General features: G+C 50.2%; 1 protein-coding gene across 1 annotated transcript in view; it reads right to left on the bottom strand.

Moving 5' to 3' along the window:
* BAHD1 (bromo adjacent homology domain containing 1) overlaps positions 1-14665 on the bottom strand; it is a 42411-nt gene extending 27746 nt beyond the window's left edge. The window contains exon 1 of the mRNA XM_052811305.1: positions 14257-14665. The gene's annotated coding sequence lies outside the window, so the exon portion shown is untranslated. The remainder of the gene's footprint in view (positions 1-14256) is intronic.
* Positions 14666-16581: the final 1916 nt, after the last annotated feature.

The following is a 16581-nucleotide window of genomic DNA, read 5'->3' as shown; positions in this document are numbered from 1 at the left end:
CACTTTCCTGCATTTGAACTTATGGAATAAAAGTTCAGATGTGGCTGAAGCTTAAGATATTCTCAGCAAATTGGGCAGAACTTCTGCAGGTCTAGAAACGTGGAGTTCCAAACAGGGAAGAGTAAAGTTATAGGACACCCATTACCATCCCAGCACCTAAAAACTATCAGGTGCCCACACAGGTTTCCTCAAGAAGCTAGCCCACCTGAAAACATCTCTACAAAATATTTTAAAATACACATACAATTATTTTTTTTCCTTCACGAAATACAGTATCAATCAACACCACACATATAGGTGTATGTTCATGCATCTTCTAGCAGCAGTCATGACCAAGGTAAAACTGCCAAACCTAACTAAACTTACTGTGAAACCTTTCTTCCCTCTTTTTAATGCAAGAACACAGTATTTACAAATGAGTAGAAGGTAAGAGAAAACGTTCCTCTTAATTTCACAACACGACTGGTTTAATGTATTAGGTCAGTCAAAAAAAATTTAGCACAACTGAATGGTGCTGCAACACCTTCTGATGTCTCAAAGGAGAACAAGTTTCTTAATTCCTAAGGTGGCATTAACACACTCACCTGTAAGACTGAATTCAGACAAGGGTGGGTTTTTTTGTTGTTTGGTTTTTCAAAGAGCAGTTTATTAATTGATTCTCCGTGAAAGGAATTAGCACACAGGAATACACGCTCTGGTAAGGCAGCAGGTAGAGGTGTAGAAGACAGTTAACAGACTCGGGGTGTCAACGCGGAGTGTGCGGAAGTCCCAAGGCGCAGTCGCGCTTGTACAGGAAACGGATGAGATTTTAGTCTGGAACCTCAAGTTATTGATGTCTTCATCAGACCAGCCCGAACCTCCACCAGCCACTAAGTGCTTAAAGTTAATTGCTTGGCGATTACGCTTTTCATCACTAAGCAATTAGCACTTCAAGGTTTTAAGTGCCCAGCACTGGCTCTTCCCAGAATTATTAGGGGTCTGGGTTCGGCTGGGGAAATCCAAGCACCACGCACGGACCATTCCCCACGTCAAACGCCATGGCTGCCACGCCAGTTCTGGCCGAGGCAGAGGAATCGCTGTCCCCTGCGCAAACTTAATTTTGATAATTTAAGCCCAGGAAAGCAGAGGGACTCCACCCACGCCCGCGTTGCCAAAGGTCCCAAGCAGAGCTAGAAGCGCATTTCTAGCGACCTGCAGCTGGCATGATGTTGTCACCAGACATCTGACGAGAGAAAACTCTCAAGCAAGACAGTTGGATGTTGTTGTACATCTCCATACAAGAACTACTAAGTGGTATTAAAATAACAGAAACCACAAGCCAAACATAGGCAATTCAGCCACTTTTGACAACTAGAAGCCCAATTGCTGGAACACTGCTTTCACGAGAGCCCATTTAACTCCCATTAGAAGCTGGCCCAGCTCTTTCATCCTTTACCCATATCATTAGAGGTATATTTAAATACACACATTTGCTTGCGCCCCGGGTTTGATCAGTCATGGCAACAAATATCACCTTTAAATAGACTGGACAGCATTTGCAGACCTGCGCTGGGAGGGATTGTTTTATATCCACTCATTAACTTGCATTTATCTACCTACACATGCGTGACACTATTTGGCCATTCAGAAAGGGAGTGATTAAACACACTTAGCTTTCAAAGCAATGGGTATGATAAGATGTTTTCAGTAAGGTGAGCCATTTAAACTACATCACACCAAAGTACTACTTAGATTTTGTTGTATCGTGCTCAGCTGGAAGGAAAAACAGACTTTAAAAACCCAGGACCAATTAAGAACAATGAATAAGTTACACACTCAATCCCAAGAGCTCTGGACTGAATTATGTGGGGTTTTGGTTGGAGAAGGCACCCCGCGTCCCATGGGGGCCCTGAGAGGTTATGTTCCCTCGGTTGCAGCACAACACCAGCCTCTGCTACATGACCTTAGGCAGAAAGCATGCCCCAAGAGTGACACGTGAGGAGACGCTGTTAATGGCAGTTGTCTACAAGGAGAAATATTTGGGAATTGTGTATTGAACCTACCTGGTTACTGCCACTTAATATGTCCAGTGCGCTGCTGTAGGAGCAAAGCGCTAGGTTTTGCTCCTTGATTATTCTCAGGCTGCTCCCCAGGACGTCCCCGGGAGCCAGCCAGGGATATATGGCCTAAAGAAAATCACTGTAAGGTAGACTCAAACACGGCCTTTCCACAAACCTAACGATTCAGTGACAGAACACAACAACAGACATAGCCAGTTCCCTGGGGGCAGGCCTGAGAGTATTCAGTATTTTATTAGTAAGTCACATAGTATTTTATTAATAAGTCACAGACTCACCTGCAGGTAATACTTGGAGAGACAGCAAGCAAGTCAGGAGACAAGCTATGAGTTCACGTATGATCTTGATGGACCAGAGAAGCATTAAAAAAATAATAATTAATTAGAGAGCCCACCAACAGGGATGAATACACAACTTATACACCAGACAGGCAGGAATCCTCCCTCGCACAAATGCAAAACCAGCAGCAGCCAGCAAGGTGGCACTCCACAGAAAGCAGCTGAGGTTTACTGAGGAGCACAAGCTGGATGAGTCAACAACATCCCACTGTCGTGAAAAAAATAAACGTCGTCCTGGGGTAGATGCCCAGGAGTGCTGCATGTCAGACGCGCCACGCGCAGCGCGGAAGGAGTCCAGATGGAGCAGGCTCCAGCTGGCCCATGTCTTTCCCTGCTATGCGTAGTAGTGGACGAGCAAGGGAGCAGCGCGAGTGAAGGACTTGGAGGTGACCAGCAAGGAGAGGGCGTAGGGGCTTACATCATGCAATTAAAAAAAAGGGTGGAGAAAAAAGTTCTTAACATGTAAGAAGATGGTGATAGGGCATTCTCTAGGGAATGAGAGCAGAAGGAAAGGACTGAAACTGCACTTAGGGAGATTTAAAAGCCTGTTCCTACATCTTTCCTTCCTGCTGGGCTAGAAAAAGCATGAGATTGCCTAAAGAAGTTGAAGTTAAAAAAAAAAAACAATTAGAAGAACATCTGTCAGCAACATTTTGGTACAATTCATCCCCTGTCCCATAGCAGGGCTGACTATCACCGCTCCAACTTCCTTCTCTATACCCACTACTGCCACCGGTACACATAAATGGGGGCCGTACAGCTAGCAAAGGCCTTTAAAGCTTGATTGCTATTTTCACCATTTATTTTTAAGAGCACGCATGTTCAGTATTGCATCTCTCCCCAACTTCCACATCCATCTAGCACCGCAATTTCAGGCTAACAGCACTTGTCATAAGACTGCATTAAAAAACAACAAAAAAAACAAAAACAAAAAAAAAGAGCCTAGTTTACGCAAACAAGTGCTGCGGTAACGCTATACCACACTGCCATACTACATGCCACATGTTACAAGAGAACCACCAGAAGCGGTTCAGCTCACGTAGAGCACAGGCATTTTCTAGTACAGATAAACTCCTGAGCACCAAGAACTAAAGTTTGCTTTGAGACTAAACAGTTTCATTACATGACTTCCAGCTTCAATGCAAATCTCACCTACAGTTACTCTGACTTTATTCATAACTGGACGTTTCCCATGCAAACTTGTGGCTACAAGAGGGGCCCATTTAGACATTTGCTCCCTAAGCAGAGACACTGTCTCATCTCAGGGGGGACTCAGCAACAACAAGTCTTTGAAGACTTCCATTTTCACGTCAATGCAGGTCACCATGAAGCCAGCATGAACTCCAGAGGATAAACCATCAGATCTCTGGCAAAGGAGCATAATTATAACTTCCTCTTGGGAACCACAAAGCTTTTAACACTTCAGCCTAATTTTATGGAAATGTCATGGGTGTCTCCAACTGGATTTTCAGGAAGGTCCCTTGAAGTCAGGCTGTGGCTTCAAAACATCTAAGCGTCATGACAAGAGTCCTAAAAGTGCTACACAAGCTGTTCCTCACAAATGAGTGCTCTGATACTTTGAAGACACCCCCCCATGCTTCCTCCAACTCTGGCTTCAAAGAGAATATATTCATAACGGGGAAGAAAAAGAGTAAAACTTTTGAGGAACTCCTAGCACCGACAAGTGGAGAAACAAAAAGATAATCGGTATTATCCCTTGATTGTCAGCTACAGGATTTGAGAACATCGAGATGCTCAACACATGGGGCAGATGGATAGGGAAGAGAAAAATTGCCCTCATACATCCAAGTCACGAGCACAAGAGCACTAGGGTAAAAGATGCCAACAGTTTAGAGCTACAGACTCCAGCCGGCTGGGGTACAAGTAGACAAAATCTGAAGCTAGACCATTGTAAATCTGACCGGAGAGGCGATCAGAGAGGGATGCCTGCAGCTGCAAGAGCTGCCAGCTGAAGCAGAGCCAAAGTGGCAGCGGGAGACGCTCGCAGCTACCGGTCGAACAGCGGAAGAACTGGTAGAAAGTTTCCAGGAGCTGCTGGAAGATAGAAGAAAGCTGCAGCAAGCTCTGCTTTCCCATGCTGTGCCCAGACGTGGAAGGGTAAACAGCTGATAAGGAGGTATGCACTGCAAAGCCACCCGCACCGGCCAGAAGAACCGTGCTACCATGTAATCTCAGCCCCAAGGACAACTCCCAGCACCCGTGTCCAGATGCCCACCTCCCCGGAGCCAGTTTGGCCACTGGCAGCCCAGATCTCTGGAGATTTGATCCAAAGAGGATCTGATGCTGGACAACAGCTGCAAAGAGGTTTGAGCTGAGGAGTTTCTGCCTCATATTGCAGTTACAGTGCACAAGGATACAATATACGCATGCAGGATATCCCCAGATAACAGAATTTCAGCTCCTGCTTCAGCTATTTGTCACAGTAACACATTTTAAGCCCAAGCATGCTAGCAGCATTCTTTAAACTAAAATGACAGATAATATCCCGTTTTAGAGCTCCAAAGTGAGAACCTCACTACTCATTTCAATAACCAAGATAAACATTTTATTTAATGGCTGTATTAACAGGCAGAAATACACTTCTCTTCGGAAAGCAAGGCAGACTTGCAATTCTGGCTTCTGCAGAATTTAAACTCTCAATTAAGGATGAGTTCCTCTAAATGGGGAAAAAAACCCTTCACTTCTAAGCAGAAAGCAAGCACAAATTCTGCCTTCGAGTCTCCAGACTGCTCTGCTGCATCCCACCCTGCTTACAACTTTGCCATGCAGCACGGGAGCACTAGCAGAGCTGAGCGATGCTTCTCAGAACCCCGCAGACAGAGCATGCCATGAGTCCCGTCGCTTCTCTGCTGTGGTCGACACAGCCCACTGGCAAGATCTGCAAAAGGTAACAAACACCAACAAACCTACACGGCCTTATGCTCAGTCTAACCTTACGTGTTTCCTTTCATATCTCTGAAAGGATAAGCATGCTTGAGCTGCTAAGTGTCTGGAAATTCTCACGCCTTGGGTAAAAGCTGAGCCCTCAGGGCACTGCAGCACCTTCAGTTGGTCTGAGTGATCAGAAGCAAATATCTGAATAGTCATCCGCTTTCCTGCTCCTCAGGCAACGCGTATCACTACTACTGCCCTCCAAAACAGCACAGAAATACACCAGCATGCGGCACTAAGATGCTTTGTTGCTCTTTTAGCATGACCAGGACACTGATCCTTAATTTACCTAAACACTTTCAACTTTTATTTTTGGGGGCGTCTACATATACATATAAAGACTCCTTTGGGTAGAACAGGAAGAAATCATTTACAGCTTGCTTTGTTCAGCTGAGGGGCTAGACGGGTTTTTATATGGCTGCATGAGTTTTCCAGCCTGCTAGAAAGGAAAGAAAATTAGGACTGCACTATACAAAACCATAATCTATATGGGACAGTGTAAAGCTCTAAGAGCTGGAATGAGACCTCAGGGGCAGCACCTGAAACCACTTTGCTTTTTTTTTTTTTTTTTTAATTTTAAAGTAGATTATGTTTCATTTACACACAACATAGACTCCTCCAAGAGGAACTATCTGACCTCGGAGTACTCTAAGCACTGCTCTACATAGGTTATCACAGTTAACTAGGTTTTAATCATGCTCAAGTACTGAAAAGTAAAAATGCTGCTGTTGCGTTTGCTTCCCTGCCCCTCCATGGTCCATTTCTCACCATTGCCTCTGATGGTTTCCTTGGAAACATATGCAAGCTTAAATTGGATTGACATTCACTTAGTGGACAGATGGAGTTTGGAACAGCCCCGTGGCTGAAATTCAAGGCCGAGTCTTGGGATATGTCACATTATCAGTACAAAAAACACCCCCCCAAGCTCCCCAAACCCCCAAACTTTGTGGAAAGGTTAAGGATCACCTAATTATTCAGTAATGAGCTTCGAGGTGGCATCTCAGGCAAGGTCAGCGATCACCCATTGTGCTTGCATGAAAGCATTGGGCTAAGCACGCGACATTTTTGTTTGGAGGGAAGGATTTAATTTTTGTTAAGCACCGAGAAAACAGAGGAGTTCTTAAGCTCATTAGTGGTTTCAGGCAGGACAACTGATGCAAACCACACGTATGCCAAGCGCAGACAAGAGCCTTTCGCAGGTAGTGATGCGCTATCCGCACTGTAATTATGCTACTTGCATCAAAAACTTTGGTGCTAGGCTGAAGTTATTCCTAATGACTGATGCTGACCCACAGCCCCCATGCAGAGCTGCAGCCCCCTTCTTCCCCAGCACCAAGAGGGGCAGGTTTTTTATCACACCTTTATAGCCCCAGAGGTGTCAGGACTGCAATTGCAGCAAAGCTGGTAATTTATTCTGATGTGGGAATTATTCCCTGGCTCTTCTTTCACTACATGGGAAGAAATGGAAATGGCAAGAAATGAAAATGGCTTTTTTTTGAAGGCTGGCTAAACAGTGCTTTCCCAATCATGCTGTCCTCTCTAACAGGATTTGAAAGGATTCACCTCTTTGCAACCAGAACACAAGAAGGACAACAGAAATCCCAAATAACTACGTTCCTAGACATCTTTCATGAAATACAGCATCTAAGAAAGGGAGAGACAAGATGACAGGGCTCTCATGAGGGAAAAGGGGGGCAGACAGCAGTCATTACATATTCTGCCTGCCAGGCACTCTACCCAGCACGTGCTTGGTTATTGTACGTACCACCTCTAGATAACTGGGGATGTACAAGAGCGTTGGGGTTACTAAGTGATTGTTTAGGGCACAAATCCCCCAAACACACGCAAAGCGGTTCACTTCCACTGCTCATGCAATTTGCTGAAATCTAAGGAATTTCCAGTTTGGAATTTACCTGTCCAAGTCGTCAGGATTTTCATACCTGTCCTGCCACCTGGCATTTAGCCAGGATTTTAAGAAAACCTCCTCTTCTCTGTCTACACGTGATTATAGCTGCCAAATCCTTTTCCTTTGCTATCTTGCTCACCTTGGAGAGATCTGCTGTGTCTCCTTTCTCTGAGCCACCTCCAACCTTGCTTTCCTGAACTGATTTTGACTGAGCTAGACAAACAAAGAAACAAAACCAAACACGCCTCTTGCATCTGGTTTTTGTTTTTTTCTAAATAAAAACCAAAAAACTCCTGCTGTCCACTAGTTTCCTTCACAAGCCTGCGCTTTCCTCCTCCTTCCAAATCTTCCATGCTTGTCAATATGTGATTATTGCTGCTTATTCCTCGCTGCCTGCATTCCCCCGGTGCCTCTCCATCCTCCCTCCGCAGAGGGAGATGCCTCAATGCCCCTCTCCGCTCCCCCCACCCCCTAAATCCGTTTCCTTTTTATGGTATTCCCAAACCTAAATCAGCAAGAATGCGCTCAATCTGCCAACTGCCCTAATACTTACAGCAAACGATCACATAACACCGTCGCTCTCGCAAAGCGTCGAGCCCCCTCCATTTTAGGGTCTAGTTAAAACGCTCTTTAGTTTAAAGAACTTCCCCGGGCGAGGATTCGGCATGCGAGGGTGCTTCCCGGCTCGGGCGGCATCCGCCTGCTCTGCGAGCAACGTGCTGCTGCAGCTGCTCGGCCACGCTCCCCGCAGCAGCGCCTTCTCCCTTCCAGCCTGCAAAAGTCAACTCAACCATCTTTTCCTCACATGCCTGTAACTCCCAGTTTCTTTTCTTCGCTGCCAATTTAAGCCTATTCCAGGTATTCTGCAGGCACTCGAAGATACAATGAAGACAAGCGGCAGAGGATAATGCTGTACTGCGTGAAGGCAGGCTAAAGCTTGCTATTTTCAGTGCTTTACACAGGCCACAGCCAGGAACAATAGAAGGCCATGCATGGTGTACGTATGAAGCAGCACAGTTCAGCGATGCCCATGTATCTCGATGCTTCTCTAGCACTGCTATTTTATTTAAAAGATGATAATTCAGACGCTGAAAAATAAGCCGCCAGCAAAGCAGTTTTATTCAAATCAATGCTAGGAAAATGCCTCCTTTTTATTTCTAAGAGCATAGTAAATAATTTGAAATATTGATACACATGCAATCACTAAAAGCCAAGATCTTTTCTTAAGAAAAAAAAAAAAAGACAAAAAAAAACCCCAATCAAGCCTGCTGAACTGGGCAAGCTGTATAGTTTCAAAGCTGAGCATGAGAAAGCCCTTCAAAAAACTGCTTGAAGAACAATGGGTTCCAGCAAGCACTCTTGTGATGTGGCTTACAAAGGGACAAAAAAAAAAAAATATAAAAATCGTAATTTTCTTGTTTAGTCACACCTTTGTTCAAGAGAACTGGGACACGAGGAATACAGCAACTGGCAGCTCTGAACCGAAACATCATCTTATTCCTGAACATGACACATTTAACAGAAATCCCACGCTCTTCAATGCCAAAACCACGCCAGTTCAGCCACGCAGGAGCCCACCTGCTTCGCATGCAATTTCCAGAAGCGCTTACATCCACAACACGTAGGACAGCACCCAGATCGGCAGCACACGACAGCAGGAAAAAAAGCCCACCCGGTCTGCATTACACTCCTTTTGGCAGGGGAAGGAGACAGCCACAACACACAGACACACATCCCAAAGCCTCCCTGCGCTCCGAGCCGCTCTCCAGCACGCCGGCCGTGCCGCCCCAACGCGGTGCCCAACACGCCGACAAGACGAGCTGACGCCCTGCTGACGCCACGAGACTCTTTTTTTCGTCACGGTGCTTGGCCGCACGTGTTAGAGTAAACACCTCTCGAAAGCCCGAACCGCGAGTCTCTAAACACGCTGGGAAATTTAAACGGCAAAGGAAGGAGAATTACAAAACAAACGATTGAAAGCAGCCCTCAGCAAGAATTCAACCGAGCATCTTTAATGAAGATGCACTTAGATAATCTAAGTCAGAATTTTTAAAAAAGGTGATAAAAGCAGCATTCCCGGCCGTGCAACACGTGAAAAGCGTAGACGTAAGGCCCTGAACACACTGTGCTCTCGGTTTGCTCGTGTGAGCTGACACTCATTCCTTCCCCATCTTAATAGGTGTTTATTTGCTATACTCCACTGCTAACGGCACAGCTCAGACACCAAGTGCGATTGCTCAGCGCCACTGGACTTACGGCGTGTTATGCTGCGTATTCCCACAATTTTTAACTGGCCGAGGAAAGACACACTCAGTTCCCCATCGCCGAGAGGCCGTTTGACACCTGCCTGAGCAGCGAGCAGGCTCACACCTAAGAGAACCCAGGCAAAAATCAGAAGCGTCCCTCATCTTATTTTTGACTCGCACAGAGTTAACTACCACATACACCCTCTATGAAAGATTTCATTAAATTCAATCTACGTCAGTGATTAGCTGAATATGGGAAAAGTAACTGCTTCTCCAGACAAGTCATCCTCATTTTCAGCTACATTTCGCCAGAACCAGAGAGCAGCACTGCCATCCGTCGTTGAGGGGCTTTCGCTACGATTTAACTCGAAATATCCTTTGGAAATTTTATTACTGCAATATTGATAGTTCGGAGATTTTAAAGAGAGGTTTGGGTTGCTTACTACACTCAGCTGACCACGCTTTTACAACTCGCCAGGTCTCCATACTCTCTCCTATTTTGTATGGGTTTTCACCCACATTGCAAGAAAAGAAATAACATGTAACAGATCAATTAAATTCCAGTGGCACGAATATTGACAGGGGACAGAACAGGTGCAAAATGAATTCATTTTAAATCAGATTTATATTTATTCTTCTTAATGACATCCTCCGGTTTAACTTTTTAACAATAGCATCGGTTCCTCATTTTGCTTTACAGCAAGATAAAGGTTTCCATGGTCCTGTTCCTCTAATGGAAGATTTTTTTTACTCCCATGTGAAATATCACTGCGACTCTACTTTATTCTACTTTTTTTAATAATAAAGCTTCACGCTAGAATATCAAATCCGGACAGTAACTGGCTGAAGGCCTATTGCTTTGTCCCATACAATCACGTTTCTTTCCATCTGAAGAAAGAAAACCAGCAGTATTACATTTAAGTGCATTTTCCCCATTTAAAGGATATCGGTTGCCAGTACAGGGGTTGCAAGCGCAAAAGCTTAGAGGGTTAAATCACAATGGTCTTGTTACAGAGAACTCATTCACTCAGAGTAGCAATCTGGCCATGAATTTTAATATTTTTTTTGTCATTAAAAAACCAAGCCTTTGGTCCAAATGAAAAGGAGATTGCTGCGCTGGACAGCTATGAGCATTTCTGAAGAAACCCCCTCTGCCCCAAAGCCTTACAGTCCTCACGCTGAAGCAAGGGGCACAATTCCCCCTGAGCACCGTCTATAAAGCATCCCTCTTTTTCTCCCCTTAAATGCAGTTTGCATACAGAAGCTACAAACACTCCCCAGCCTTCACACTTAGAGGAAATACCTGACGATAGACACAAATCTCCAGCCGCAAATATAACCAGCTTACTTGCAGCTCACCTATCACCTGCCTTTACACAAACACACTGCGAGGCGAAGCAGAAGACCAAAACAGACCGTCAGAAAGCCCACCGGACTCGGAGGAAAGCCCCTGGGACTACCGAACTTCCCTAGCTGTCACATACCCGGCTACCCTGGCCCGTGACAGCCTATGGCACGAAGCGCACAGCTTGTGTTTGAAGCTATTTTTAGTTTTATGACTTCTTTGGGGTGTTTATTTTTCAGTTTCTCTATTTCCCAGTTATCTGAACTGCCATTTCATGTATTATTAACAATATGATAGTTGTGACTTAATTAGTTCGGCTGGTTGGGCACGAAGCAGGGGTTGTTCCCGTCATTACTTCCATGGGGTGTATCGTCATGGTTAACTGAGTATTAGATGGGGCAAAAAAAGCCCCGCACAGCTCCTTTTGGATGCAGTTTTTGCATATCTGAGCATACCTTCCTATTTTTGCAGCACCAGATATAATCATTCATTCATTTTCTCGTGATCTGAACTTAACGCCAAACAGCAAGCATGCCTTTGCCTATGATTTCTAATTATTTTTCAGTTGTTTACTTTGGATAGATTCGCTGCTAAGGGCTTATTTTCAGTGCTGCAGTAGTATTAGAAAAGCATTTGCTGAAGGGTGTATTTCCCCAAAATAATCACCAAGCGCTATCTAAATCAGATATCCACAGACTGTACCAGCACATGTGTCCCGTGGTCCGTAAAGCCCCTGAATCACAGAGTAGCAATTAACACCATCACAGCAAACAAAATTAGCTTACGTATTCTGCCCAGAGAGGTTAAAAAAACCAAATAAATAATAAGGCTATCAGACTAGAGACAGAAAAGCGATGCAGATGACTAGCAAGAAGGACAGAGCATCAACGTTAGACTAATTGATATAGTTGGATGAGAAAACTTAAGCAGCTTCTGAAGTAACAACATTTCTGTTCCAGGACCAAGGTTGTGACTGTTCTTCCCCCAAACGCTACATTTCTAAGTGGCATTATACTATTCTGTGCAGTTGTCACCATCAAAACAGAGCATACAGGAAGGATCCACTCTCACAAAGTTGAGGGAATTATTTTCACCCGCAGGTTTGGTGTTTTCCAGCTGATTTTACATGTACAAGCGATGCTACACTTCACCGTGGCAGCAATTCTGTTCTGCTCGAGAACAGCAGTTGGAAAGGCTATGCTGCTGCTCCATTTAAAATGCTGCACTGGATTCATTAGGAAAACAAACAGAAATCAATGTTTAAATCCAAAATGTCCTGTTAAATCAGACTAACACAGTTTCCTATCTCAAGCAAATATTTAGACAGTTCCAGCTGAAGCTCAAGAACGATTCAGGTAGCCAGGACATGACAAATGTGAAGGATGGTTCGGGATGAATATGTTAGCAGGATATTTCTGCTAAAGCGATCAGCAGTGTGCTGGTATTTAAATCACATTAAGATTTCAAAAGCATCGGTCTATCATACAGTTCATATCGCCCTACCTCTCACAACCGTAAGGACTGGAAACCTTAAAATAAAAACCCGAGACCCCAGAACCCAGTCCTGCAACCGCAGCACCAAAGATCACACAGAGCCCGCCAGTCTGGAGCGAGCGCTTTCTAATTGTGGCAAACTGATGGACAGATCAATTAACCAGGCTAGCAAAAGCCCAGAAAAGCCTTTCGCTTTGAGGTTCGCCTGCTCCTGACAATGATGACTTCAGATGGAGAGCGAGCACGAGGGGCAGCTGTATTCTTTAAAACAAAACCAAACCAGAACCTCTTTCAGATAAGCACTCGTGGAAAGAGAAAGGCGGGGGGGTGGGGGGGGGAAGAGAAGGCAAACAGAATACATCCCAAATGCTCGTATTTTTCAAGTTTTCGCGGCTGCTCTTTTGAAAGAGAAGGGGTCCCCACGACTCCCCGTGCCGGGGCGGGGAAAGGGACAGCGGGGCACAGGCATCCCTGCGTCGGCGGCTGTCTGTCGAGCAGTAGCCCGGAGAGCACTTGCTAGTCTGCCGAGATCTGCCCAGTCACATGTGCTGGCTCCTGCGCCTTGTAGAAGCAGCTGGAAAAGAGGGAGCCAGTGGAGCTGCCTCCATTAGGAGCTACCGCTACACAAAAGGAGAAGAGGAAACAAGCTCTCAGCCACCGGAGCTACCGACAGGAAAAGAGAGATGTCCAGGGCCAGGGGAAACACACGGCAAGTGCGGCCGAGAGGAGGCCGGAGGGGGGTTAAAACACGACGAGAATGAAAACTCCGCCGCCGTCCCCCAAAGAGGCTCGATGCCACCTGCGCTCACGCAGATACGCTGCTGGCAACCTGCACGGCATCGCCCATACCTTACCGCAAACGACGAGAAAGAAAGTCCGCGAACTTGCCCGGTCAATTAACGGCCGTCCAGACGAAGGGGGTTTATCTCCACGCTCAGGCGTGGGGGTCCGTGTCCCCCCCGCCCCCCCCCCCCCAAAAAAGCCACTACCAACCCACCGCCACGTCCGCCCTCTGCAAACTTCTCGATGGGCAGAGCTGGTTTTGCTCTCGGCTGCCGCCTCGAAACAGAAACACCCTCCCCTGCCCCAGGAGGGGCCGGCACGGAGGGAGCCGGAGGAGAGCGGCTCCGCCAACCCACGCTCCCGGAGGTTTTCCCCGGGAATCGCCTCCAAACCGGCGATGTCGAGACGAACCCTCACCTTCCCCTTAGGCTAAACCGCTCCTCCCTTCCCCGGGGGGGGTCAATAAGCCCCCACCGAGTCCCGCACCGGTTCCGGCTCCCGCAACTTCCCCGGTCCGCAGGCCTGCCCCCCCCCCCCCCCCCCGACAAACACCCCCTCCCTTCGCCGCCGCCTGTCAGACGGCCGCCGGCCCCGCCGCCTTTGTCCTGCCGAGCCGCCGGGGCCGGACGGGCTCACCCCGAGGGAAGACCCGCCGGTACCGGGCCGGGGAGTGGAGGGCCCGGGTTTGGGGGGGGGGGGGTGGGGGGGGGTGGGTTCGTCTCGGCCTCGCACCGCCGGGACTTCGCAAGTTAACGGCCGCCGCGCGCGCCCAACCGCCGCCCGTACCTGAGGGCGGCCCGGCTCAGCCCGGCTCGGCCCGGCCCGGCCCACCTGCCGCCGAGGCCGCTTCCCCGCGGGGCGCCGAACCGCCGCACCGCCTCCCACGATGCCCTCCCAGGGCTCCCGGAGCCGCCCACCCCCGTCGGCGAGGAAAGTTCCCGGTGGCCCGGCGCGGCGCCGCCCCGCTCCCTCCCCCCCCCCGCCCGCCCGCCCCCCCCCCCCCGGGAGGGGGGGGTGGGCCGGTGGCACCTGCTCCCGGCCCGCCGGAGTTACCGGGGTCGGAGGAGACGAGGCGGCGGCGGCGACGCCGCGGGCTCCTCCGGGCGGTGGAGTACGGGCCGCGTGGGGAACTCACCGGGGCGCGCTCCCGCGCCGCGGGGCTGCCGCAGGCCCCGGCTGGGGAAAGAGATCCAACGACGGGAACCCTCCCGGGGCGACCGAGTCCCGGGCTCCACGCTGCTGCGTCAGCGCCGCCCTTCACTCGGTAGCCGCCCCGGCTGCGGGATGGGGATGAGGCGCCCCCGCCGCCGCCGCCGCTGCTGCTGCTGCCGCCGCTGCCGCCGCCCGCCCTCGCCGCAGGGCGTCGCGATCCGGCGCGGCCCGGGCGGGCGGGCGGCGCGCAGAGGCCGGGAGCGGGCGGGTGGGGGCGGGTACCGGGGCCGCGGAGCGGGGGGGAAGAAGGAGGAGGAGGAGGAGGAGAAGGAGGTGGAGGAGGAGGAGACGCCGCCGCTCGCCGCCGCGAACTCCCCGCAAAGCCGCCAACCCCTCCGTCCTCCTTCCTGCTTCCTCGTCCGTAGCCAATCGCCGACCGCCGCTCCGCCGCTCGCTCCGCCGACCCGGCCAATCGCGCGAGCTCCTACCCGCCGCCACCGACCAATCGCTGCCGCCGCCCCCGCCCCCTCGGCCACCCCCACCACCCCCCCCCGCCCTGCTCCCCCCCCCCCCCCGGTCCCCGTTCCCCCCCCCCCCCCCCGGTCCCCCCTCACAGCCCCGGCCGCCCCCCCCCAGCCCCCCCGGCAGCCCGGAGGCACCGGGATAAGCTCCGCGGTGCCGGCTTCCCCCCCCCACACACTCCCCGAGGGGGCACAGCCGAGCTGTGGGCACCGGGGAAGCCCCCGACCCCGGCGGTTTACCTCACAGGACGGGGAGCGGTGAGGCGGGCGGTCCCGCGCTCTCCTGTCAGCGCTGCGCCGGTCCCGGCTACGGGGAACGGCGGGCACCGGCGGTTTCCCCCAGCCGAGCCTGCTCTCCCCGAGACGCCTTCACACCCCGGAGACGTTACCAGCGCCTTCCCCCCCCCCCCCCCCCTCCGCCCGGTCACTGGCGGCCTGGCGGGCGACGGCGGCCGGGCCCCACAGCCCCGTTCCCGCCGGGGATCCCAGCAGGCTCCCCCTTGGGGTGTGTGTCCGTCCCCGGCCTTAAACCGAGTCCTCGCAGCCAAACTCTGGAAAACTTTGAAGCCCCGGGGCAGCGGGGGGGTCGGTAGACGGTGTGTGGGCAGGGGGAGCACCGGTGGGAGGCAGGGTGAAGGAGCCGGGGTTTGGGGGCCCGTCGGTCCCACCCGCCCCGTCCCGGGAGAGCTGAGGACGGGCACCGGCGTACGTGAAAGGTCAAGGACCCTCCGCGGCTGGTTGCTTTCCCCCCACCCCTGGGCAGCCCCGAAAGCCGGCGTGGGTGAAATGCCCCGCTCCTTTGAAGGGGGGGGGAAAGGCCAACGGGGAATTTTCAGGTGCCCCAGAGCTTCCCCACGTAGCCTGTCCCCACCGGGACACGTCGTGTCCTCACCGGGACGGGGTCCTCATGGACCCCGCCAATAGGCCTGAGACACGGCAGCAATTTCTTCTTCCTGACCAGGAGAGCATCTGTAACTCTCCATATTATCCTGAAAAAAGGGTTTAAAAACCTAAAGGGGGTACAAAAAGCCTTGGCGGTTCTTTCATCAGTCATGCGGTGGTATCTTTGACAGGACCACAGTCTCCTAGCACTGAAGTCTCTCCATCTGTTGCAGAATGGGGGTTTTTGTTTGTCCTGTTTCTTTCAAGCCTAGGAAACTTCTGAGAAGCAAGCAACTAGCACATGGGACAAGCAACCCAGAGTGCAGCAGGAGAGAAAAATACACACACCATGAGTTAAACCCCCCCCAAGCCCCGAGGGTCTGCTTGAAATACAAATAAACCACAGGAAACCCAGGAGGCTAAAACACTTTCTCTGCCTTGTTCCTGTGGTCCCTGATCCACGCAGACCTTGGAAGCAAGAGCAAGACCAGCCTCTGGTACAGTCCTTGCAGGACCTGGATGCTACACAGGAGAAGATCGAGGGAAAATTCAGCTATTTGGAGACACTGACTCAAAAAATGCCTGGTTTCCTTTGTATCTGAAGTCTAAAGATGAAGTTTCTGTTCCTTCCTCTGCGTACAAGATGGGCGATAAATCCAACCGTTCTCCGCAATCAGGATTTGCGAGCTCCGAGCAGCAGCAGCTCCCACATGATGACCAAGTAACGCTATGGACAACACAGGCTTGGCAGCACTGACTTCAAGCAGGGTAGCAAGCATAGGAAAAGGGATCAGCACTTTTTTCTTGCCGAGTCGAACTGTACCTGATGGTATATCAGTGAATGTGAGCCGGACGGATAAATTGTGCTCACCAGCGTGTTTCTGGAGTGCCCCAGGCGAAGAGGA

This window comes from Harpia harpyja, chromosome 16, assembly GCF_026419915.1.
Source record: "Harpia harpyja isolate bHarHar1 chromosome 16, bHarHar1 primary haplotype, whole genome shotgun sequence".
NCBI lineage: Eukaryota > Metazoa > Chordata > Aves > Accipitriformes > Accipitridae > Harpia > Harpia harpyja.
This window is presented reverse-complemented; position numbering and strand designations above follow the sequence as displayed.